At 40.7% G+C, this 26089-nt stretch overlaps 1 long non-coding RNA gene across 3 annotated transcripts; it reads left to right on the forward strand.

Annotated features, from left to right (window-relative positions):
• Window positions 1–1855: 1855 nt before the first annotated feature.
• On the forward strand, window positions 1856–26089 carry LOC130862511 (uncharacterized). Of its 3 annotated transcripts, none has more exons than XR_009055668.1 (4): window positions 1856–1926; window positions 2650–2790; window positions 3205–3269; window positions 25236–26089. It is a non-coding gene; the product is annotated as an uncharacterized LOC130862511 (long non-coding RNA). The 3 variants fall into 3 exon arrangements; XR_009055667.1 differs by lacking the exon at window positions 1856–1926 and adding an exon at window positions 2490–2563; XR_009055666.1 differs by lacking the exon at window positions 1856–1926 and having other exon boundaries at window positions 2497–2790.

The raw sequence follows: 26089 nt of genomic DNA on the forward strand, positions 1-26089 counted from the left end.
CCGCCTCCGCTACCCGCGAGGCCCCCTAAGCTCTGCTGCGTGCCTGCCTCCTGCTCTCTAGCCAGCCTCAGAATGCCTGGGAGAGACCCGCCTCTAGCCCAGTGCCACCCCATTCTGAGATGTAGCTCCAGCAACCATTATCTTCTCCATTGTTACCTAGCAGTGACAGAAATCCACTCAAGGCCAATTTTCTTTACGTCACCCCAAATTATCTATTGAATGTATTTCAGGTCCCCTTTCTCAGCTATTCCACATGACTCAGGAAGTCCTACTTAGAAAGCAGATGATTCAGCCAAAGCGTACCAGGTGGGCCTGGGGAAGAGTGACTGGTATTCCTACTCATAGGACAAACCCACTGTTCTTGCAAGGCTGGCATCACCCTGGGGAATTTAGTGGGATAGTGACTGCTTCATGATAGGTTGGCATCACACAGGATGTTCATTGTGCCCTTCCCCAATCACAGTGGCTAGGTGCCATCATGAGAAGGAAACAAGGGGTCGACCTTCACTGCTCTGATGTCATGAGAACAAGGATTAAGTCAGGGAGCCTGAAGACACCCTGCTACAGCCCTCGAGTGGGAGATAGCTGTAGGCACTATTACAGAGAACGGGAAAGCAGATACGGACATGCTGATCCTTTCAGGTTGGCATCTGATTAGGGTGCTAAGGGGAATGGTGGTTTCTAGCGCAGCCGTCCATGTAAGTGTAAGGAACTGTTACTGTCACCTGAGGTCGGCAGGAAGTTTGACTTCTAGAGGTACCTTTCTGCCATGCACTTCACTACCAGCAAGATGGAAAACAGAAACTCAGACCCATTGGAACGCTTGATTTCCACAGCCCCCTTCCTCCCACAGAGCGTTCACTGAGGGGTGACTTATGGAAACACGGAGCCTGAGCCTCCTGCTCAGATCTCAGTCCTCTCTTTGCTTCCCTTCCCCTCTCTTCAAAGTGTTCAGGGGCCTCTCATCAATTTGGTAAGTAGGCAGAGCCTGAAACATAAACTCTGGAGAAGGTGGAACATGGGAGCACCTGCATAGCCCTAAGGCTTGGAAAGCAGAGTGTGTGTAGTAGAGGCTGTTGCTATACAAAGAAGAGATGCTCCCAAAGAGGATGGACATTTTGAAGGCCTGACCCTTGGCTAGTCCAGGATCAGCAGTTTCATAAATGGTAGACAAGGCAAGAGAACTTTATTTAAACACACCACTCTTTGCTCCTAGCAGACTCCAATGTTGGGAGACCCAGAAAGACATCACACACAAATGTGAGTTAAAAATTACTTAATCAAAGAAATTAGTATGATGTGTTGAGATTTCCTATGAAATTCCTGATGAATTTAGAGTTTCCGTTTCTCACTTTTGAGTTTGTCGACTCTTGATGTTCTTAATAGCAGTGAACTTGTCTGTGTGAAAGTCAATAAAGTTCTCTTGTGCAGTCTGCAGGGATGAGCTTTTGTGCACTTGGCTATACCAAGTTAAAACACAAGCCTTTTCAAAGACACAGGATGTCTGTTGCTGTTCAAACTCCCTCTTGAGATGGGAGGACTTTATTGCAAATGGATTTTCATCACCTGCATTTTCTTCCAGATTTCAACATGTAATGCACCCCCAACTCCAGCAAATGGGGACCTGGCCCTAGGCACAGAGGAATCCTGACAATTTCACCTGGCACCCTGCATGGTCACCACAAGGGGCAGAATGTGTTGCACCCGTGAAGCTCCTTCAAGGCATCCATTTCTTTTATTTATTTATTTATTTATTTATTTATTTATTTATTTTTATTGAAAAAAATTTTCCGCCTCCTCCCGCCTCCCATTTTCCTCCCCCTCCTCCCGCCCCTTTCCCCCTCCCCCCATTCCTCTTCTCCCTCTCCAGTCCGAAGAGCAAGGCATCCATTTCTTAAGAGCACAAAGAATCTATTAATGTACGAGGTAAGTTTTTCAATCCCTTTTCTCTCCCCTTACCTTTTTGTCAGACATGGTACAGTATCATTAATCCCAGGGCATCTGCATGCTTGTAGCTAGCATCTGCAGCTAGCTCCTGAGGCTCTTTCCCCAAAACGCAGCTCTTTTCTGCTGTATGGCCTCCAGAGCAAGCAGACTTCTATTAGATAAGTTTCTGGCAAACCTCTGTCCCTAGAGAGACTGTCTGGGTTAGGTCGCGGAACCATACCAAAAATATGACCTAAAATAAAATGTTTTAAAATCGATTAGATGTGTGCCTAATGAAGATAAAATAGGTAATTTAGTAGCTGTCGCAAATGCATTCATTTTCATCTCTTGTGACTTCAGTAGGAACTATCCTCAGAGTTGGTCAGCCAACAAGAAATGCACATCTCTAAGCAGTTTGAGATAGTTCTGCCTGGAAACCGGCTTTAGTGACCAAGCCCATCGGAAAAACAAAAAGGTCCTGCTGTGCAGCCTGTAAGATGATTTGTTACAGCACAAGCTTAAATCCAGTGCCCTGAAAGCAGGCAGGTTTGACTTGGGTAGCTGCGCCCCCCCACCTTTGGGTGGGGCAAGACCACAGCAAATGAATTCGCAGTCCCTGCCTCCCCTTTTCTGCCTGGTAAATTTTCAAGCCATTTTTTCTCCTTACGTTTTTTTGGCAAACACGAGGCAATATTTTTGATTCTAGAATCTCCGTCCTCCTAGGGAAGCAACTAGCTCCGGACGCTCTTTCCCAGGAGGCAGCTCTTTGCCGCGATAGCGACAGAAGATGGCTGCCGTGGCGAGCTAGCAAGCTCTGGATTCCGCAAGCTCCTGGCGAACTTCACTTCTAAGAAGACCTCCCAGGTCAGCCAGCATCTTGAATTTTGGGGTGCTCACTGATGTTTAGGATTTGGGAAGTTTGCCTAGGGTCTCCAAGTAACAGATAACCCTCACCGCCCCCTCCTCCATGTGCCAGATGACCTGGTTTGAGGGACAGAGACTTACTAAAATTTTTGGAAAATTGGAAGGTTCACACTCTCTGTTACTGGTTCTCAGTTCAAACAGTTGTTTGTGCTGAGTGAAGGGTAAATCTGCTGAGCCACGAATCTGTCCATTTCCCAGGCTCATGAAAATTTGATTTATGATTAAGTCCTAAAACGAAAGATTTTAAAATTTATTAGATGTGAGCCTATTGAAGATAAAGCCGGCATTGGGGTACACTGCCGCACATGCTCACCTGGCTTTTCGCTTATCCTTCATCTGTTGTTCATTCGATAGGAATTAGCTCCGGAGAAGCTCAGTATCCAATGGAGGCACATCTCCAACCACTTTGATGTAACTCTGTGAGTACACCTGCTTACTAACGTATGGTACTTTGGCTAGTATTCCTTAAATAATTGCTTTCATTACTGGTGATTCACTAAGAAACAGGAAACCAAACAACAAACAGTAAATGATTTTACCTCTTCAAAATGATTTTAAAAACAACGAATGAGAGGTGTCTTTCAAAAAAAAAATCTGGAGCCATTTCTAGAGCTGGAAACAAAAGCATTTATGAACGACTTCATCAAAATATGCCTGTGCATTTTCCCTGTGGCTATTTCTTTTGAAAAATCTCCTAACAACAGTATTGGCATGGGTAATACTGAAATTCTTTTACATTGGGAAAGCTGTTAGTTAGTTAATAACCCCAGACATAGGAATCTTCAACTATGGGCATTATTATTTGAAAAAGGATGACATGGGATCCATTTTATTGCATTTCTTTATGTTTAATTTACGTTTTCTGTTTGTCACTTTTGATTTTGTTAGTTTTTGCTGTTGTTAATAGCAGGGAACTTCTCTGAAAGCAAATAAAGTTCATTTATTTTATTTTATTATATTTTTTTATTGAAAAAATTTCAAAAGAGTTGGCAAGAATCTTGACTCTAGAGGGGTTCCAGGGGTCCAGAGAGATGTCCCCAGCAAGGTCCTTGGGCAGTTGAGGAGAGAGAGCCTGAAATGGCCCAATCCTATAGCCATACTAATGAATATCTTGCATATCACCATAGAACCTTCATCTAGCGATGGATGGAGATAGAGACCCACATTGGAGCACTGGACTGAGCTCCCAAGGTCCAAATGAGGAGCAGAAGGAGGGAGAACATGAGCAAGGAAGTCCAGACTGCGAGGGGGGCTCCCACTCACTGAGACAGTGGGGCTGATCTATTGGGAGCTCACCAAGGCCAGCTTGACTGAGACTGAAAAAGCATGGGATAAAACCGGACTCTCTGAACATGGTGGACAATGAAGGCTGCTGAGAAGCCAAGGACAATGGCACTGGGTTCTGATCCTACTGCATGTACTGTTTTTGAGGGAGTCTAGCCTGTTTGGATGCTCACCTTCCTAGACCTGGATGGAGGGGGAAGGACCTTGGACTTCCCACAGGGCAGGGAACCCTGACTGCTCTTCAGAATGGAGAGGGAAGGGGAGGGCAGTGGGGCATGGGGAGTGGGGGGAGGAGGAAGGAAAAGGAAGGCGAGGAGGAGGCTGAAATTTTTAATAAAAAAAAAAACAAAAAAAATTTCCTCCTCGTCCCTGCCTCCCATTTCCCTCCCCCTCCCCCCACTCCTCTCCCCTTCCCTTCATTTTCTCCCCCTCCCCTCACTCTTCTCCCCTTCCCTCTCCAGGGAGTGGCCTGGCGTATGCCTCACTTCTTCTTCCTCCCAGCATTCTGTTCTGTTTACTCCACCCACCTATGTTCTAACCTATCAGGCCAAGCAATTTCTTTATTAATTAACCAACGACCTTCCTCCATCATTTCCCCTTTTTTTGTTTAAACAAAAAAGGAAGGCTTTAACCTTAACATAGCAAAATTACATATAACAAAGCAGTTATAAAGCAAGAATTACAGTTACAATATTTACATCTACTTTATCTTTTATCATAACTAAGGAAAACTATATATATATATATATATATATATATATATATATATTCTTTAACTCCATCAAAGACTCCAGAAGGATATAATATTACTTAAGAAAATGAGAAGTAAGCAACTTACAAAACTCTAGAAATCACAGAGACATCTCGCTGCCTGGACAGTCACCCAAAGTTCCTCTGTACCGTTGGGGCATCCATCTTCAGCCTACAGGCCCATAGTTTACAGCAGACATTTCCATGAAGCAGGAAATTTCAAAGGCAGTCACTATCTGCTTGTCCTGCAGAATGTCTTGCAGATGCTTTCATGAATCAGGAACCCTGAAAGATCATCTCACCTTTAGGCAAGTTAACCAGTCCTCTTTCTGCAGGTTCTTTGTGTCCAGTTTATGCAACAGTCCAGACAAGAGCAGTTTTCTTATCCAAATGGCTAACCAACTCCATAAGGATCCTCTTTGATACCCATCTTTTTCTTGAAGTAAATTGGTGCTGCCAGGAGCAGAGTGTCTCATTGTCATGAAAAGTCCTAAGTTATTAAAACATTGAATGTCATATTCTGTAGTCTTTGAAAGATATGAAGAATGTCTATCTAATTGAAATATATCTCTATATATCTAGAAAATCTAACTAACATAACTACAAGCTTGACTATAATTGATGATTATCTAGTAACAACCTATATACATTACATTTTTAAATGAACTATACAATCACAGTACCTTAATTAATCTCAGAAGTACATATACATATAAGAAAATTGACCTTAAATTAGTATCAGTAAACCAAGATTCATATCAATCCAAATTATTCATATCTATATCATCTCCCCCTTTAAATGTAAAAGAACATTTATAAACAATATTTGGGAACATGGGCACAGTTATTTCTCTTCAAACTGCTTCCTGTTGTATGGGGGCACTGTTAATCAGGTCTTTCATGGTATAACCTGTGTGCTAGATTCATCTCAGTTGGCAGTTGAGTGAAGTGATTTTTTGAAGGTGTTCACAGCAACCCTTCAGGAGGGTGTGGTCCATCATTACATATTGGGATAGAAGCAATCCATAGGGTCTCATCCTCTGTGAAAACAAAAGAGGAAACTCCTTTCCAAAGCGTCATGTCCTTAGATCTAAATTTTAAAGTCAAGGAATTTTCAAAATGTCTATATTGGATTAGTTCAGCAGCATTTATAAACAAATATCTTTTAGCAGCTGTTGCTCTTTCCTCAGCATTCAAACAATTCAAAGAGAGCATAATAGCGTACAGTATCAAGATTCTCTGTGTATTTTCCATCATTGTGTGGCTTTATTTTAACCTCTATTTCATTTATTTTTACTTTTTGAGACAGGTTCTCTGTATATCTTCGTCCTGGAATAACTCTGTAGACCAGGCTGTCCTTGAACTCTCAGAGATCCGTCTGTCTCTGCCTCCCAGGCATTGGGATTAAAGGTGTATGCTACCACACCTTGAACTCTCAGAGATCTGTCTGTCTCTGCCTCCTAGGCATTGGGATTAAAGGCGTGTGCTACCACACCCAACTACTCTCTTTCTTCCTTTTTTCTACTTTAAGAACTTTAACTTTTAGCCTGCATATATTTTTAACACACAGTAAACCATTTAGAAATTTTCTTTGTCTTTGAATCTCTCTTTATTGTATATCTCTCTTTTTCTGACCACATGAGTCTTTAATTTACCAAGCAATATCAGTAGGACTAAAGCCGTGGCTTTGACCGCTGGATCCAGCCCATTCCTTAGCTTTCCAGCCTCATGGCTGAGGTACCAGCTGTAGCCATTTTTACTGCCACAACTCTATGGCGTTTCAAGGTCCCTGCCAGCAAGCAAGCTTCAGCAATGTGCTTGCAAGCCACATGAACCGCCTGCCTGAAAGAGTCAGAGTTTGCCCTGGCAGGACAGCCCAGAAAGTCGGCATTTGAAAACAGCACAGCTTTTTTCCTGCTATGGCTGAAAACCAAAAAGCATGCATTCATCTTTTCATCAACATCATTTAAGTGTTTCTTGGCAGGACCTTTTAAAGAGCTGCAGGGTTTTGCAGTTAAAGCTGAGTCAGGAAGCCTCTCTCAGATGAGAGTGCTTGCTTCCTTCTAGCAAACAGAGTAGACAAGAGAAATTACTGCTACCAAGAAAACATGCTGTACTCTATTCTTTCCCAAGCTTTCTCAGGCTTTCTGTGGATGCAGTTGTCCACACGTTGGTGCCATTCTGTTGTGGGAGCTGTGGGCCTGCTTTCCTGCCACCGGCTCCTGGCCCCTTGTCTAGCTTATGCCCCGAAATAATTAAAAAACACTGCTTGGCCCATTAGTTCTAGCCTCTTAATGGCTAATTCTCACATCTTGCCTAACCCATCTTTAGTAATCTGTGTAGCACAAGTCTTTCCGGGAAAGATTCACCATGTCTGAACTGGCGGCTTGCTTCATTGCGTCTGCCCTGGAGAGGAGAGGCCTGGCGATTGCCTCCCTTCCTCTTCCTCCCAGCATTCTGTTCTGTTTACTCCACCCACCTATGTTCTAACCTATCAGGACAAACAGTTTCTTTATTAATTAACCAATGACCTTCCTCCATCAATGCATAGTGACACACATGTTGCCACACACTCACACACACAAACTTGACTATATTTTATAAAACATAACTTTAAGTAGAAGACTAGTAAGAGTTATATAATATCAAGCCTTAATCATCAAAACAGCCAAAAATGTAGGACTTCATCATCTAAACATTTTGAAGACACCATTAAAGTGAACATCATAGAGCTGGAGAGATGATGACTCAGAGCACATAGTGTTCTTACAGAGAACTTGAGTTCATTTTCCAGCACCTGCATTGGGTGGCTCACAACCACCTATAACTCCATCTACAATGGGGTCTGATTCCTTTGCCTTCCAGAGGCACCTTACACCCATATGCATGTACCCACATACATATGTGCACAATTAAAATGTAATACAAAAACTTTTTAAAAATGAAATCAGTGAATTCTTAATTTGGAGTCCTTTCTACTCTTGGGAGTTCTTCCTCACTTTATTTTAAAAATCTGTTTTCTGTTCTTAAAAATAAAGACAATTTGTAACTTGTTCAGTCACCCACCCTGGAACAAAGGAAGTGCAGTGTAAGAGGCAAATGCATTTCTCATCCCCTTGATACAGGAAGGAAAGCTCAGGAGACTTCTACTCAAAGATTAAGAATGACCACAGGGGGAAAAAAACATGACCCAGATGATGAAGATGAAGATGATGAAGCCTAGATGGTTCTAGAAGTGGAAATGTGTTCTCTGCACCTATCATCCAGCCACCCCTCAAGTCTGCCATTGACCAGGGATTTTCCTAGAACTTGTTTTCTTAAGGTTCTGTGTATATGTCCAAGTCAGAATGTTTCTTCTGGGCAATGAAAGGGCCTTGGCTCATCCCAGAAGCCATTGTTGATGGTTTTGTTGCAGAGATTTTGGATCTCTCTCCAAAATAGAATGAAGTTCCTTCAGGATTCCTGTATGGTCTTTGTGCATCGAGAGGGTACCATGTCCCAGTAGTGAACTATCTCAGTCCAGAGGAATTGAAGACTCCACAGGCCACATTCACTGACTCAGTCTGTCATACCAGAAGTGATCTAGATAGTGAGATGCCATCTTGGGGTCTGGTAGCAAGTGATTGGCTTTTTACCCTCATTAGGGTAGAGAAAATGGCCCTAAAACCTGGCTACCTTGGCATTCTTGTTACAATACAACCATCAAGTAGAATTGCTTTGTAGATTCTGCCAACACTTCCCTGTACTTTTCTAGGGAAGACTGGACTGCTTGGGAGGGATTCTGGTTCAAGAAAGACACAGAAAGGACTCTTCCAGGCTTCTGAGGTTTGGTAGACCTATGGAGACCCTGGGTAGAGATTACTCAGGCAGTCTTGGGCAATCTAAGTTCCTAGGTAAGACCAGGTGGCAGTGTGGCTGGTGATTGCAATAAAGGGGACACAGAACATTGTCTGATGGTTGTTGTATCTAGATTTACCCACATGGAATTTGGTGTGACCTAAAACTGTGTTACCAAACCATGGTCATTTATACTGGCTCCAGAATAAACTATCTCTTATTTTCTTTAAGATGAAAGCTACATTTTTAACTTTGGCAAAAGTCTACCATGACCTGGGTTCTGGGGATTGAATTTAGGTATTCAGGATTGCATAGCAAACACTTTTACTCATTGATCCACCTTGTCAGTCTAAGAAAGGGAGTTCTGTAAGTGGCAAAATGAAAGGTTCATTCTCCAGAAAGCGATCCTAGAAGAAAGTATCCTTTAGCTTTCAGTGGACTCTCTTTTCTTTTTCTTTTCTGTTTTTTATTTTATTTTATTTTTTAACATTTTTTTATTGAAAAAAAATTTTCCGCTTCCTCCCCGCCTCCCATTTCCCTCCCTCTCCTCCAGCCCCTCTCCCCCTCCCCCCACTCCTCTTCTCCTCCCTCTCCAGTCCCAAGAGCCGTCAGCTGAGTAGTGGTGGTGCATGTCTTTAATCCCAGCATTCAGGAGGCAGAGGCAGGTGGATCTCTGTGAGGTCATCCTGGTCTACCGGAAGAATTCTGGGACAGTTGAGGCTACACAGGGAAATCTTGTCTCAAAAACCAAAATAAATAAATAAAAATAAAAACAGCAGGAATCTATCACAATTCCTTAAAACCATCTTGACCTTACTCCTTAAAAAAATTTGGCCCAGAATTATTGGTGAAAATCCTTGAGAATTCTACTCTCTTCCTTGGCTCCCTCCTTTCTAGTGTTCAATATCTCTAGAAAATAAGCCATATCTGATCACAGTAAATTATTTGTATTTATATTGACATCCTGGAAATTTAATATTAACAGAGAAAATCATACCTATAATCTAACTGAATTTACACCATGACCATAAATGACAGATGACACTCCTACTGGCTTATGATGCCAGCACACTTCAGTGAGATTCATCTTTCATCCTGAAAAGCATCCATTCAAGCTGTGGTCCTCACTTTCATCCTGAAAAACATCCGTTGAAGCTGTGGTCTTCACTTTCATCCTGAAAAGCATCCGTTGAAGCTGTGGTCCTCAATTTCATCCTGAAAAGCATCCGTTCCAGCTGTGGTCCTCACTTTCATCCTGAAAAGCATCTGTTCCAGCTGTGGTCCTCACTTTCTCAAACCACCAGCATTACTCCTGTATTTTCAAAGTCATTTAAATTATTTTTCAAAAACTGAAGAAAATCATGAAAGAGAAGCTATTATCTCTAGGTACCAATTATTTCATCTCCATGTTTATTTACCTATTGTTTGTGCTGTTGAATAAAAACCAAGTATGACGTGGGTAACAGAAAACTTCATTCAGACAGACTTTTGTGGTAATGGAGTGGAGATCATTGTGGTAGAGAGAATGCTCTGACCACTGAATCTGTAGGCATCTGAAGAGTCAGACTGAGTGGAATTTTCTTTCATAAAAGCTAGAAAGAGCTAGACTGTGTAGAAAGAGGCATGTGCCATGCAGCATGAGTAAAAAGATGCACTATTCTCTCAAAACAAGAAAAAAGCAAACAGCTTAAAATAGGACTATGATGAAATTGGTATGGTGTGATGGTGGGAGGCCTCCAGTGGGTCCTTTTGCTAGCTGAGTCTTAAGAGAGGTAATATTTATTTATTTATTTATTTATTTATTTATTATAGATTTCTGCCTCCTCCCCGCCACTTCCTCCCATTTCCCTCTCCCTCCCCCAGTAAACTCCCCCTCTCTCAGCAGCCCGAAGAGCAGTCAGGGTTCCCTGCCTTGTGGGAAGTCCAAGGATCTCCCACCTCCTTCCAGGTCTAGTAAGGTGAGCATCCAAACTGCCTAGGCTCCCACAAAGCCAGTATGTGCAGTAGGATCAAAAACCCATTGCCATTATTCTTGAGTTCTCAGTAGTCCTCATTGTCCACTATGTTCAGCGAGACCAGTTTTATCCCATGCTTTTTTTTTTAGACCCAGTCCAGCTGGCCTTGGTGAGTTCCCGATAGACCATCCCCATTGTCTCAGTATGTGGGTGCACCCCTCACGGTCCTGAGTTCCTTGCTTGTGCTCTCTCTCTCCTTCTGCTCCTCATTTGGGCCTTGGGATTTCAGTCCGGTGCTCCAATGTGGGTCTCTGTCTCTGTCTCTTTCCTCGCCTGATGAAGGTTAATATCCAGGAGGATAGCTATATGTTTTTCTTTGGGTTCACCTTCTTATTTAGTTTCTTATGAGAGGTAATTAAGCAGCAGTTGTTTGCTGATTCAGGGTTAGGATGGGCTCAATATAAAGTACCAGAGCAGAGACTCTAGTATGAAAAGAAAAACAAGTTTGACCAAAACAATTGGTAAATGTTCTCATGAAGTAATGTATATAACAGTTAAGCAAAGTTTTCGTAAGGGAATCTGGAGGATCTTTTAACCTATGCTAAGTAAACAATGGAGCATCTTAAGCCTTGTCTAAGTCACATAAGGAAAGTTTATCTCTACAGTAAGCTGCCTGCTAAAATACAGCATCATTGAGCATTTTATAAACATCTTTTTCCAGGAGCAAAGCAATCAGTTAAGGATTAACACTATGGTATGTGTTTGAAAGGTTTGAAGAATGCCTATCCACCTGAAATATATCTCTGTACATCTAGAACAGCAAAAATCTAACTAACATGACTACAAGCTTGACTATTATAGATGACTATCTATTAACCTATATTTTATAATTATATATTACATTTTTAATGAGTTGCATAAACACAATACCTTAATCAAGAGCGGAAATATATATAAAACAAAATTAAACTTAAATTTGTATTAATAAACCAAGATCCATACCAATGCAAAGTATTCATCTCTATATCATATTCCCCTTTAAATGTAAACAAACATTTATAAACAATATTTGGGAATATGGGCATAGTTCTTTCCAAACTGCTTCCTGCTTTTTGTTGGGCAAAATAATTTTTGGGGGGTGTTCACAGTAACCCTTCAGGGGGTCTTGGTCCATCAAACCACATTAGCCTGGAATGAATCCATATCCTCCGTAGAAACAAAAGAACCTTTTCTCCAAAGCAACAAATTCTTAGACTCAAATTTTGAAGACAAGATACCTTTAAAGTATATATGATGGTTACTTAGCTCCTTCACAATCAAAAAAATTCAAAGAAAACACAATAATTTACATAATCTAGACTCTCTGGGTGTATTCCATTTTTGTGTGGCTTATTTTTCTTCTTCTATTACTTTTTCTTCAAGTTTAATATTTATTTCATTATCTTTACTCCTTTAATCTATGAATATCTGTACTCTTCTCATTAAAGACTTTGTTTTATTTTTAAAAGCCATTTAAACTGCTTTTTACAACTCTCTATACTCATTTTCTTCTCTCTCCCAGGCCTATATACATTTATCCAAAACTCTGTGACCCATTTAGAGGTCTTTTTCATCTGAATTTGCCTTTATTGTGTATCTGTAATCATCTTTTGAGCAGGAACACTTTTTTAAATGCTAAGTGGGTGTGGCTAAGATCAACTCTGCAGTCCTGCCTGCTTGCTCTGTGCAGTCCAATGTGGCAGAGACATATTTGCTGTCTCTGAGAGCCATGCATTTTGCCCCATTTTCAGGCACACAGAGGGTCCATGTTACCACTAAGCAAGTTGTAATGCTCTGCTCACAAACCCCATTTAAATACTCGGCCTTCTGAAAGAGAGAGAGAGAAAGAATTGTAATCTATATGTCATTTTGCTTGCTGTTGTAATCTAACGTGTAGTAAACATCTTCAGCCTAAATTTGTGCAAAAGAGAAATATCTCAATTCCTCCAATAGAGTTCACAATCTCAACAACTATGACAACTTGCCAGTATAACTACCTAATTACTAACATGTAGAAGTTATCTCCAATGCATCCTTTTTTAACACTTAAACTATAAACTCATAGCATCTACACCTTAAGGATGCATGCCTGCCTCTCTGCAACTCTTCTGCTAAAAAACATTTTGTCAGTAGTCCATGGAAAGATCCTTTTACCCCCAAAACTTTTAGATTTCTTTCTCTAGAATGTTTTAGTAGGTTTTTTTTGTTGGACTGATAATGACATGAAGATTTATTATTAATTATAAAAACTTGACCTTAGCTTAGGCTTGTTCCTAACTAGTTCTTATAACTTAAATTAATCTATACTTTTTAATCTGTGTTCTTTCACAAGGCTTATTACCTATACTGTCCATCCTATTTCCTCCACATCTGGCTGTTAACTCAGCCTTTGTTTTCCCAGAGTTCTCTATCTGAAAGTCCCACCTATACTCTCCTACCTAGCTACTGACTGTTCAGCATTTTATTACACCAAACACAGCAATGCATCTTCACACAGTGTACAAATTTCTTAACAACAGCATATATAGATTAGATAAATGTAAAAATTGTGTAATTACTTAACTATGACTTGAATTAATCTGTAAATTCAAGGCTGACCTATATTTAACTTTTCAGTTATAACCCAACTCATTCATCTACCTTTAATTATGTTCTAATTATACTTATTGATCAATAATACTCAGCTCCTATTTGTGACTGGAGTTACTCTAATACAGTGAAAAACAATATTAAGGCTTACATGTTGTTAGAGAAGACAGCACATAGAATTAGTACATAAGCCATCAGTTACATTAGACAAGACTATTCTATAAAGAGAAAGCAAAACAGAATAGATCAATAGGGAGTCTTGGTATAAGGTGGTCATTCCAAGAACACACTACACTGATATCAGGGATTTTGTCTGGTTTAGTCAATGTGGGATCCCATTCCTAACCCTAACCCTAGCAGACTTACAGGGAGTTCTTAAACATTTTTGTGCTTAGTAAGAACTTGTTGGAGAAACAAAATGCACATAGTCATTTTAGATTATTAGAGTACACTCAAAATGATTTTAAAGTTTTATTATTTCACCTTTATACAAACTTTAAATGCAGATGAGAAGCTCTGAAAACACCATACTGATATTATGTTTGTTTTTCCTGAATGCTTTTATTTTCATCATCATATTTGACTACCTAATTTGACTTTCCTAAGAGAAAAGTGAAATAACTTAGTGGCATTTATAATAGAAGTCTGAAATATTGTATACACATTTTTATTAATACACGAGTAGAAATACTTTTTAACTAAATAATTGATTCTATAATGGATTTTTTTGTTTCTTAGCTACATTTTGGTGTTCTTTCTTGACGAGAATGTTCAGTAGATAAATAGGAAATGTCAGAGTAAACATTTTAAACACATAGTCCATTTTAATTTATTTTGATTTATAATATGAAGTAAATCCATCTTTAACATGGACAAAGTCATTATTTGACTGTAATGGGCTTCATGTGTTCAAGTGTTAAATTTCTGAGAGTAAAGCTGTGACTACATAATGATAAATGAAGTAAATTATATTGTCATTTATTATTGACTCATTGACTCATCACATAAAAGCAATCAATTTAACTAGTTATCATTAAAATCTAATAAATCTCTAATTGGACAATTTAATAAAACAATTAGAATTGTAATTCATATGAACTTCTCTCTTAAAGCCAGATTTAATTTCTGAGTATTATGATAATGGTATCCTTGGCAGCACAGTAAGTAGTTTTGCTGTTTCTCATAGCAACAGTGTGAATCAGCTCTATTGTGATCATGGTTGAATTCAACAAGCCTTCACCTTATCACACACTCAAAGCGAGTTCCGCTATTCCAATTTCAATATGCACAAATCCATTTTCTTCAGCAAGTACACCCAACTCAAAATTGCACAAGTGGGTATGCCTTTAGCTGACATTGTTTGCAAAGTCATAAGGCAAAATTTCTTAAAAGATGGATGAATCCCAGTGAAAATGCCCAAGATAGGAGACTAGTCACACAAAGATTCATGAAAATGTTGACTAAGTCTATATCATCTTTTTAAGACAGAATATGAACAACTAAAATGTATTTGCAGCTTAGAAACTGATTAGGCAAAGCCTAGAATCCACACATCTGGGGAATCGTTTGTGGTTTCTATATTCCAGTGCATTGACAGTCACGTCCCCTGCCTTGTTTCTCTTAGTTCATTCCTGCTGTTCCTTCATATTTCTTCTAGAATACAAATCTCAGTTGGACTAGACTCACCAATTTCTCCCAGTGTTGTATAAACTCTTCCTATTGAGGCTTCGCCTTACTGAGCTTATAAGTCTCCTGTTTCCAGACAGTAAAGTACACTGCTGGAAATTACTAAAGTTAAATACCACAGCTAACTTTGAAAGCTAATGTCTAATTAGTGTGTTTTCAGACATGGCATGTGAGCTTCCCCAGAGTTTGACAAAAATAGTCAGTGCTGTATTGATTAGGAAAATAGATGCACTTATTACCTATTCTCCTTCCATTTTCTTTCCTTTTTCTTGGTGGGGGGGCGGTTTGGGGTTTTTTGTTTTGTTTTGGTTTTGGTTTTGTTTTTTTGTTTGTTTTTTTTGAAAAGAGTTTCTCTGTCGCTTTGGAGCCTGTCCTGGAACTAGCTCTTGTAGACCAGGTGGCCTCGAACTCACAGAGATCTGCCTCCCTCTGCCTCCGGAGTGCTGGGATTAAAGGCGTGCACCACCACCGTCCGGCTTTCTCCTTGTGTTTTCTAAAATTAATCCCTACAGAGTATGACTAGAAGACATGATAGTAAGTATAAGTTCTGGTCTTATTCACCAAAAAATGTGAAAACTTTATATACCTTTTCAGTAGTGGATTAGTCAGGTTCTCCAGAGGAACAGAATTTAATACATGTGTGTGTGTGCGTGCGCACGCGCCTGGGCACGGGTGTTATTAGAATGGCTTATAGGCTGTGATTCAACCAGCCCAGCAATGGCTGTCTACCAACAGAAGGTCTAAGAATCCAGGTAGTCAGGCTGGCTGGTTCAGCTGGCCTTCAGTGTATGGCAGAGTCCTGAAGATGGAAGCTCTAAAGCCCATGAAGGTATGGACTTGCCATTGAGACAAGAACCAACAGGCAAAGATAAAGCTTCATTCTTCCACTCTTCCACATCCTTTATACAGTCAACAGTCAACAGAAGGTGTGTCCCAGATTCAAGGTGAGTCTTCCCACATCAAAACATCTGGATTAAAGTTGTATCTTCCTACCTCAGATCCAGATTAGAACTGGGTCTTCCCACTGTAAATGACTGGGAGATCATGGCCCACAGAATCAATCCCTAGGGACACACAGAGACTGAAATGACAATCTTGGAGCCTATATGGGTCTGACCTAGGTCTTCTACATATATGTTACAGTTATGCAGTTCTGATGGGAAAGTAACAGTGGGAGCGTATGGGAGGGCAGTTTCTATTCTTTTGCCTGCTCTTGGGACCCTATCCTCCTACTGGATTGCCTCATCTGGCCTTGATATGAGGGTTTGTACCTAGTCTTATTGTAACATGCTATGCCATGCTTGGTTGATATCTCTAGGATACCTGTTCTTTTCTGAAGGGCAACAGATGAGGAGTGAATCTGGGGGAGAGGGGAGTGGGAGTGGGGCTAGAAAAAGTGGAGGGATGGGAAATCCCAGTGTGGATGTACAAAGAAGAATAAATACAAAGAAAAACAGAAACACACACACACATATTCTTCCCACAGGTGTGCCCAGTCATTAGGGTTTTAGTTAATTCCAGATGTAGTCAAATTGATAACCAAGAAGAGCCTCAAATTCTCAAAGCTTATATATCCTTAAAACAAAAATCTTGGCCTTAAACATTTACTCTATGACTAGTAGGTATACAAGTATACCATTGTATAGAGAATAAAATTCGAACGAACTAGAGGATAGTACGAAGGCATTCAATTCCAGCCTTGTCTTCTGTTTCTTCTTGCAGGCAGCTTTACTCCATGCAGGTGGCTAGACCTCTTCTTCCTCCCTTCTCCTAGAACCTGTCGTTTGGCAATGCTCATGTTAGTTGAAAAGTACATACATTGTTAATGATGTTTTGCTCCAGGTCATGTTTTTCCACTGATGCTTCTGTAATACAAATTAGATACGTCCTTCCCTTTCATATGCCGAAACAGAACATCAGAATAATCATCCTCTAATTAGATAAAAACATAAGGAAGCAGGAGTATTATTTCTGCTTCAATTTCTGATTAGCTATAAATACAGACCATGCGCGCTGGATTCTGTGGATGAATGCCTCCTACACATCACTCCTAAAGTGACCTTTGCTTCTTTGCATGGTGCTTGTCGCTCTGAAGGTAAGCTGCGTTGACTCCAGCAGCAACAAAGGGAATAATGCTTGTAATTTCAGCAACGCCTGTCAAAGGAACAAAGGGATAAATGCTGACTCTCCTTGTTGCAAGTAATTAACGGCAAAACCAAGATTTACTAGGAGGATACTAGGTCCTTTCCGGAACCCACAGGGAGAGCTGATGTGAGGCCTTAAAGTCAGGTAGAAACGAGACTTTTCAGGGAGTTCCTGTACACATAATTCTATGCCTTTCTCCAAAAAGATTGATTACCATTGCCCCCAAAACCCCTTCTCTCCATCTCCACTGCAGTTTTTCTTTGTACTTTCTTTTTTTTTTTTTCTTTTTTTTTTTTTTTTTTTGGTTTTTCGAGACAGGGTTTCTCTGGAACTAGCTCTTGTAGACCAGGCTGGTCTCGAACTCACAGAGATCCGCCTGCCTCTGCCTCCCAAGTGTTGGGATTAAAGGCATGCGTCACCTTCTTTGTACTTTCTAAACGCTCATAGTTCATATTTCTTTGACTAATTGCTGATTTCTCAAAAATGCCTACACAACCATAGAAATTAATATACCCTTAGGATAAGTGTGCATTCCAGAAGAAAAGCAAGTAAGACCACAGGTTCAGGTGCACTTGATACAGAGGCTGGCGGAGTAGCTCACTGGTAGAACACCTGCCTAACATGCTCAAGTCCCTGGGTTAGGTCTCAAGAATGACAAGAAAACAAAGAAACAAAAATGAGCCTTTCTGGTTCCCAGTCAAATGCACATATGCAAATAAGCCTGCAGTACTTGGCAGAGAAGCTCTGTGGAGTCTGCAAACCTTTTAACATGTCACCTTCTAACACTCCTATGTTAGAGAGTACATTATATTGCAGCCCTTCTAGCCTCCTTGGAGTTCAGGAGCCTGTAGAGGATGCAAAGTTAAAAGGCCCAACCTTCTAATCACATAGTTGGCCCCTTGGCAATCACTACCCACCCTGAAGGCGTTTAGGGGATAGCCAGGAGTCAAATTTCTCATGCAAAATAAAGAATACAGATTTTAGAATGCTATCAAGAACTAGGGACAGGTAATGTTTTGTTTGCTTTAATTTTTCAATACTAACATAATTGCTGATAGAGTTCAGATTGCAGCAGAAAATATAAGATAAAGTTATCTTAAGATGCCCCAAGAAGATAAGGAGATGAGACCATGGCTCCAACAACATCTGCATGTCTGACTGATACCTTCTGTTTAGTCTGAGATCCTAAACTTACAATTCATCCACATGGTACCAGGTTTCTGAACTAAAGAACTATAGTATAAAATATTTTTCCTTTATGCTACTAAATATTTGACTAAATATTGGTGAAGCAAGCGAAAACTGATATAGATGGCAAAAAAGAGACACAGAACAAGGATGCAATCTTCTTCAATGTAACATGCATTTGAATGGAAATTAGTGTCATTTTTTGAGATAAAAGGGAGGTCAAACATCAGAAAGCAAAAGGCAAGAGTCACAGTCAATCTTGGGCTCTTCAGTTTGAGTTCTTTTGTAAATTCAAGCTTAAAATAAAGTTATATTCTATGTAGGTCTGAAGCCTAAAGGTTAAGCCAGGGATAAAACATACAAATTTATTACCATATCGTTGTTAATTAGAGCCCAGTAGGTATATACTACTGCCTACAGGCAGAGTATAAACCGACGGGAGGCAAATTTCCTGAGGCTTATTTATCTTAGACTTCCAGGTACAATCTTAAACAAGCTATAAAAAATAAACCTACATACTTGCTTTGCTCTCTCCCACCTGCTTTAATAAAGCTGTTTGGATTCTGAAATCCTTTGTCTTTCTCACAGCACTTCAGGGAGTAAAGTGGAGCCAGCATATTCCAAGATCCTGACATTTTGCTAGCCTGTCTCCTGAAGCATTAGAGACCATCTAAACAGGACCTTCACTGACAAATTTCCCAGATTGCTCACTCTAGACTGGAGTAATGGAGCCTACCTTCTCCCTGCCCGTTCCTACTCTCTGGCTCGACTAATTTTGCGTCTAATGATCGATCATTAAAATATCCCACTTCTACATTTTTAATGTTGGCATTTTTCAGGTCCCTACTTAAAAGATAAAGAAACAACTTTAGCTCAGATTTTTTAAAAAAGGAAAAAGTATGTGACTAGATTCAGCAAATATTTATTTCTATTAGTTATATATGTCTCAGGAACAACAAATTGCTAGATGAGTCCCCAGTTCCCTGTACTTCAAATTGAAATCCACTGAGGTTTGGAGACACCTAGGTGTCTTATAAAATGAAGGAAAATCAAATGTCAGTGTAGAAGGAAAAGGGGACAACCCAGTGCCAGGAACAGCTGAGACAGTGGCATCAAATCACATAGAGAACAATAAATACTGTTATGTTGGTCTTTTCTATATTCATCCTTGGGCTGACTACTTACTTCTATGTCTTTTTGACACAAGCTAGAGCTCTCTGAAAGGAAGAAACCTCAGTTAAGAAAATGCCTCCATAAAAAGTGACTGTAAGGCCGGGCGGTGGTGGCGCACGCCTTTAATCCCAGCACTTGAGAGGCAGAGGCAGGCGGATCTTTGTGAGTTCGAGACCAGCCTGGTCTACAAGAGCTAGTTCCAGGACAGGTTCCAAAACCACAGAGAAACCCTGTAAGGCATTTTCTTAATTAGGGATTGATGGGGGAGGGCCCAGCACATTGTGGGTGGTGCCTTTCCTGGGCTGGTGGTCCTAGGTTCTGTAAGAAAGCAGGCTGAGCAACCCAAGAGGAGCAAGCCTGTAAGCAGAACCCCCCATCCCCCCCCCCCCCCACACACACACACAGTCTCTGTATCAGCTCCTGCCTCCTCGTTCAAACTCCTGTCTAAGTTCCTGGCCTGACTTCCTTCAGTGATGGATCTTTACCTGGAAATGTAAGCTGAAATCAACCCCTTCATTCCAAGTTGCTTTGGCCATCGTGTTTCATCATGGCCTTTCATCACAGCAATAGTAACTCTAACTAGGACAATTTTCATATCATTCTCACAAAAAATACTTTATTTTAAATATTACTGTGGTGGCTATTATTGGTTGTCAACTTGGCTGCATCTGGAACTAAAACCCCAAAATGGAGGGCAGAACTGTGAGAATTTTTTTTTTACTTAATTTGAAGTAAGAAGGTATATTTCTAAACTGGATCTTTGAGTTAGAAAGACATAGGTCTTTAATCCAGATGTTTCTAGCTGGAAAGAGACACCTTTATTCTAGGCCATATTTTCTACTGGAAGCCTATATCAGGATATGGAAGAAGGATGCTTTTACTCTTTGCCAACTTGCCCTGGCCTTGCTAGCAAGTCCAATTCTTCACTGGCCTTACAGCCTGCTTCCTTGGGATTGCAGTGCATACTGAAGACCAGTAGACAAACCCAGCCTTAGTAACTTGGGAACTTGCTGGGGCCCAGTTCGACAAAAATACCTCTTGCCAGGGTAGGGGCATGGGGATCAGAAATATTAATAAAGAATATGAAGATGCATTTAAAATTAATGAAACAGAAAAAACATAGAATAGTACCTGGGAGAGAGTTCCAGAGAATACTGAAATTGCATTTAATTTTCCACATTCTTTTATACCCCAATACAAAAGGGGGAAGAAGGCAACAAAAGACTGCTTTAACATAATACAAAGGACAACTTAAACAGTTAATTGTTTTTAACCCTTTGAGACATCAAATCATTAGCATTCTGTTGTTTAGGCAGTGAAGTCACTCTAGACCAAGTATCCTGAAGACAGCCATTCCCCAGGTAACCTTGTATTGCAAAAGAAGGAGCAGAAGTAAGCTTGCCTGTTCTGACCATCTGTCAGGATGGAATGGACCTCCCTGTATGAGCCATCCTAATGTGAAAAGAACCAAGTAACCACATCCTGATGTGTAGCTACACTGGTTGTCAACAGTTTTGAGCAATCTCCAAACTCTCTGACCATTAGACAAGGTGGAAATAGGCTTATTTTTGGGTCTCCACAGAAACTGAGCAACTACTGAATTCTTGGACTTTCCATTTACAGCCAGCCATTGTTGGATAAGCTGGACCACAAGCTGTGAATTATTCTAATAAATCTCTCATATATATTACATTCTAATACATCTCTCATATATATGTATGTGTATACACACACACACACACACATATATATATATTCATATGTTCATATATATGAATGAGAGAGAGAGATTCATTCTGTAAGTTCAGTTACTCTGGAGAACCCTGAGCAATACAAATACTAACTGTATTTTTCAGATAAGGAGACTAGACAAACACAAATTGTCTGAATAACGTCAGTAAAATCAAGAACTAGATTTGGCCTCTTTTATGGAAGAATCAAGATACAAGCTCTTCTCACTGTAGCACTTCACCTCCAAGCCAACATTCAGGAAAAAGAGGAAGCGGCTCTTACGCCCAGGATTTTTTAGGTAAATGCAAAACCTGTTGACATCTTTCTATTCCAGTGACCATTTGATTCTAGGACATCTGCTTTTCCATCTTTGACAATTTCTCTTTACAGTCGGCTTCATGGCTTCAAGTACATCCTAGCTTATCCAAAGCAAGAAAACAATGAATGTTTACTCTTCTCAAATTTAATATTTTTACTTCTTTGACAACTTTATCATTACGTATCTTGTTCTTAGTCTTTTACCCCCTTGGTGTTGTTGTTGTGTTTTTTAGAAGGTCTGACTGTGTAACCCTGGCTGGCCTAGAACTACTATGAAACCAGGTTGCCATTGCACTCACAGGGATCTGTCTGCTTCTGTCTCACAAGTGCTGGGATTAAAGGTGTGTGCCACCACACCAGGCTTAACAACAACATATCATGATCACATTCATTCGCAAATCCCCGAACCTTCCAATATATGCTCTTCCTATCTTCATATCTTTTTCTTATATATTATTTTTTTGATTATTTTTCATTGAGCTATATATTTTTCTCCTCTCCCTTCTCTTCCTCCCCTCACCGTTTCTACCCTCTCCCATGATCCGCTCCATCCCCCACACACCCAATTTACTCAGAAGATCTTGCCTTTTTCTACTTCTCATATAGATTAGATTCACATATGACACTCTTAGTTTTATATTTGTTGTCTAGATTCTCTGGGAATGTGAATTTTAGGTTGGTTTTTCTTTGTTTTATGTCTAAAACCACTTGTGAATAAGTACATATTATATTTGTCTTTCTGGGTCTGGGTTGCCTCACTCAATAATGTGTTTTCTAGATCCATCCATTTGCCTGAAATTTTTAAGATGTCATTATTTTTTTCTGCTCTACAGTGTTCCATTATATAAATGTACCACATTTTCTTTACCCATTCTTCAGTTGAGGGGCATTTAGGTTGTTTCCAGGTTCTGGCTATGACAAATAGTGTTGCTATGAACATAGTTGAGCACATGTTCTTGTAGTATGATTGAGCATCCACCGAAAAGTAGTATTTCTGGGTCTTGAGGTAGGTTGTTTCCTAATTCTCTGAGAAATTGCCATACTGATTTCCAAAGTGGCTGAACCAGTTTGCACTCCTACCAGCAATGGAGGGGTGTTCCCTTTACCCCACATTCTCTCCAGCATATATATTTTTTCAAAATCAGCTGTCTGATTAGAATTTCTGCTGCTGTGAAGAGACACTATGACCACAAGTCTTATTAGGAAAACATTTGATTGGGGCTGGCTCACAGTTTCAGAGGTTTAGTCCATGGCAAGAAGCATGGCAGCGTGCAGGCAGACATGATTGGTTTTGAACTCACAGAGCTCTGCCCCTGCCTCCCAAGTGTTGGAGGAGCTGAAAGTTTTACATCTTGATCCAGAGGCAGCAGAAGGAGACTATTGATATGGGAATGTCTATATCTATCTGTTGCTTTCATTGGTTAATTAATAAAGAAACTGTCTTGGCCCTGATAGGACAGAAAATTAGGTAGGTGGAGTAAACAGAACAGAATGCTGGGAGAAAGAGGCTGAGTCAGGTAGTCGCCATGATTCTCCCACTCCAGACAGACGCAGGTTAAGATCTTTCCTGGTAAGCCAGCTCGTGGTGCTACACAGAATATTAGAAATGAGTTAGATCAATATGTAAGAGCTAGCCAATTAGAGGCTGGAACTAATGGGCCAGGCAGTATTCAAAAGAATACAGTTTCCATGTAATTATTTCGGGTAAAGCTAGCCGGGCGGCGGGAAGCAGCCCCGCCACTCATATTACAACAGACTATGTACCACACTGGGCATAGGCTGAACATATGAGACCTCAAAACCCACCCCCACAGTGACATACTTGTTCCAACAGGGCCACACCTACTTCAACAAGGTCACATACCTCCTATTAGTGCCACTTTCTATGGTCCAAGCATTCAAACACATGAATCTAGGAGGCCATACCTATTCAAACCACCATACCTACTGAGTCCAACTAGTGCTACACATGAGCGTGGACAGTTTTCCACTGGCCACATCCCCAAAGAAAAATAACCCTTCTCTCCTAGCAGCCGTGAATTACCAATAGCTCTCAGGTAGGAATGGGATTCTCATTATTTGCTCCACCATCCCTGACTTGAGTTATTGGCTGGCTTGAACTTTTCTTCCTCCTCCTCTTCATCTTCTTCCTCTCCTCCCCCATCCTTTCTCCTCCTCTTCTTCTTCCTCTCTTCCTCATTTTTTTCTTGTTCTTCATGAGACAGAATCTCACAGTGTAGACCAAGCTGACCTCAGAGATCTGCCTACCTCTGCCTCCAGAAACACTGAGATTAGGGTGTATCCATACCCTGCTGCCTGACTTAATCTTGTGCACCTAACTTTAGTTGCTGTAAGTCCATGAGTGCAATGAATGACCCTACCATGGTCCTGAAGACAACACTCTACAGCACTCTTTCCCATTCCTCTCTTCTCCTTTCCCCATGATGTTTCATAAGCCATAACAGAGAGTTGATGTTGCTGTTCTTCTTAGGGTTGAGCACACGCCAGTTCCTATTCTCAGCACTGTGGTCACTGCATTGTCTTCTGTTCACTGCAGCAAAAGAAGCTTCTCTGACCAAGAATGAAAGCAGCACTAATCTATAGGTACACACATAAATATTCAAAAGGCAGTTCAACCACATGGCTGTTTAGTGAAACCCTCCCAGGGATGGGGAGTATGACCTACCCGTGAATGTTCAATTCTATTTATTTATTTAATTCTTTTTTAATTAAAATTTCCGCCTCCTCCCCGTTTCCCATTTCCCTCCCCCTCCTCCCACACATTGCCCCCTCCCCCCACTCCCCTCCCTCTCTTCCCACTCCTCTTCCCCTCTCCCCACTCCATTCCCCCTCCCTCTTGATACTGAAGAGCAGTCCAAATTCCCTGCCCTGCGGGAAGTCCAAGGTCCTCCCACTTCTATCTAGGTCCAGGAAGGTGAGCATCCAAACAAGCTAGGCTCCCACAAGGCCAGTTCATGTATTAGGATCAAAACCTAGTACCATTGTCCTTGGCTTCTCATCAGCCTTCATTGTCCGCCATGTTCAGAGAGTCCGGTTTCATCCCATGCTTATTCAGTCCCAGTCCAGCTGGCCTTGGTGAGTTCCCAATAGATCAGTTCCACTGTCACAGTGGGTGGGTGCACCCCTCGTGGTCAATTTTATTATATGCATTGAAACTCAAGTAGTCAATGTCATTTTATCCTCAGAAGTGTAAAAAAAAAATCCAATCACAAATTTACATATGAAAATAACAAGAAAATAAAAAAGATAATATTAGAGCTTTCAAATGGCAGGTTAAAATTAGGGCACCGTGCTCAGTCAGCACACGGCAGTGCTGTTGCAGTTTAGATGGGCTGTATGTAAAGGATAAGACTTTGTGGAAATCAACCAGAGCAGACAAATTCTGTGCGCATTGCTTTGATCGCACCTCACTGATTGGTTCCTCTGAAAACAAAGCTCTTCCAAGTGTTTCAGCCCAAGAAAGTGTACACAACCGTCTGTGGCAATGCTGATATCATCGCCTCCCAGGAGCGGAACCATGCCCCGAAGAACGTGACTTTTCAGGAGTGCTCATGATAGACACATGACTCAATAAAGAAATCGGGAAGAATCTGAAAAGAGATCAACTTTATAAATACAAAACCAAAGTTATTGCTGTGTTGATCTATGTCTTTCATTTTCTTTTGACAGCTATGCCAAGCGATGAAAGCCCAGAGTCCACCATGAATAATTCGCAAACAACACACAGGTTTATTTGGAGATCTTAAAAATCCTTGGCTCCAGGTTGACATTTCATACGTTCCAGAAGAAGAAATGATCCTTCATTTTCTAGTGCAGTGGACTGATTTAACCTCCCCATGGCAGAGGCACAATGCAGGCACTCTCACTGGTACACAGGCACAGACTGCCACCCACGCAACACTGGAACATCAAACACCATTATTTCAAGCAATAAAATTCCAATTCCAATTTGTGAGCAATTAGCAATAACGTTTGATGACTCACTGGATAGGAGATAAGATTTATGTAACTTCATGAAGAGAAAAATCATCATCCAAAGTAAATATGTCATTTGTAATATATTGCTTTTACTTAGGCATGTTTCTCTGACAAAGATTTGCATGGTGTTTGCTTAAGTTAACAAATAAAACTCCATCAGAAATGAGAGTTGTGTCTGAGAGATCCTGCATACCGTACACTCTAGAAATAAGTGGCTATCCAAGTCACTCGGGCCTTTCATCCTTTGGGGTTCCTCCTTTCTTTGAAAATAAAGTGATTTAATCCTTTTTTGCCCTTGTTGCTATGGTTTGGATATGATTCATCTTCTAACATGTTCGTGTGCTAGAAACTTAATCTCCAGCGTAGAGGCATTCAGAGATGGTGGGAGTAAGAGAGGCAAGTGGGAAATCTCTAGGGATGCTTCCCCTTGAAAGATTAAGGTGGAGACCCTGGTTGATTCTCATAAAGAAAAGGGCTCACCTTTCTCCTTGCTTGGGCTTCTACTTTTGAAAGAAGATACTTAAGCTTCCTTGGCCATATTTATG

The sequence above is a fragment of the Chionomys nivalis genome, chromosome 20, assembly GCF_950005125.1.
Source record: "Chionomys nivalis chromosome 20, mChiNiv1.1, whole genome shotgun sequence".
Taxonomy (NCBI): Eukaryota; Metazoa; Chordata; class Mammalia; order Rodentia; family Cricetidae; genus Chionomys; species Chionomys nivalis.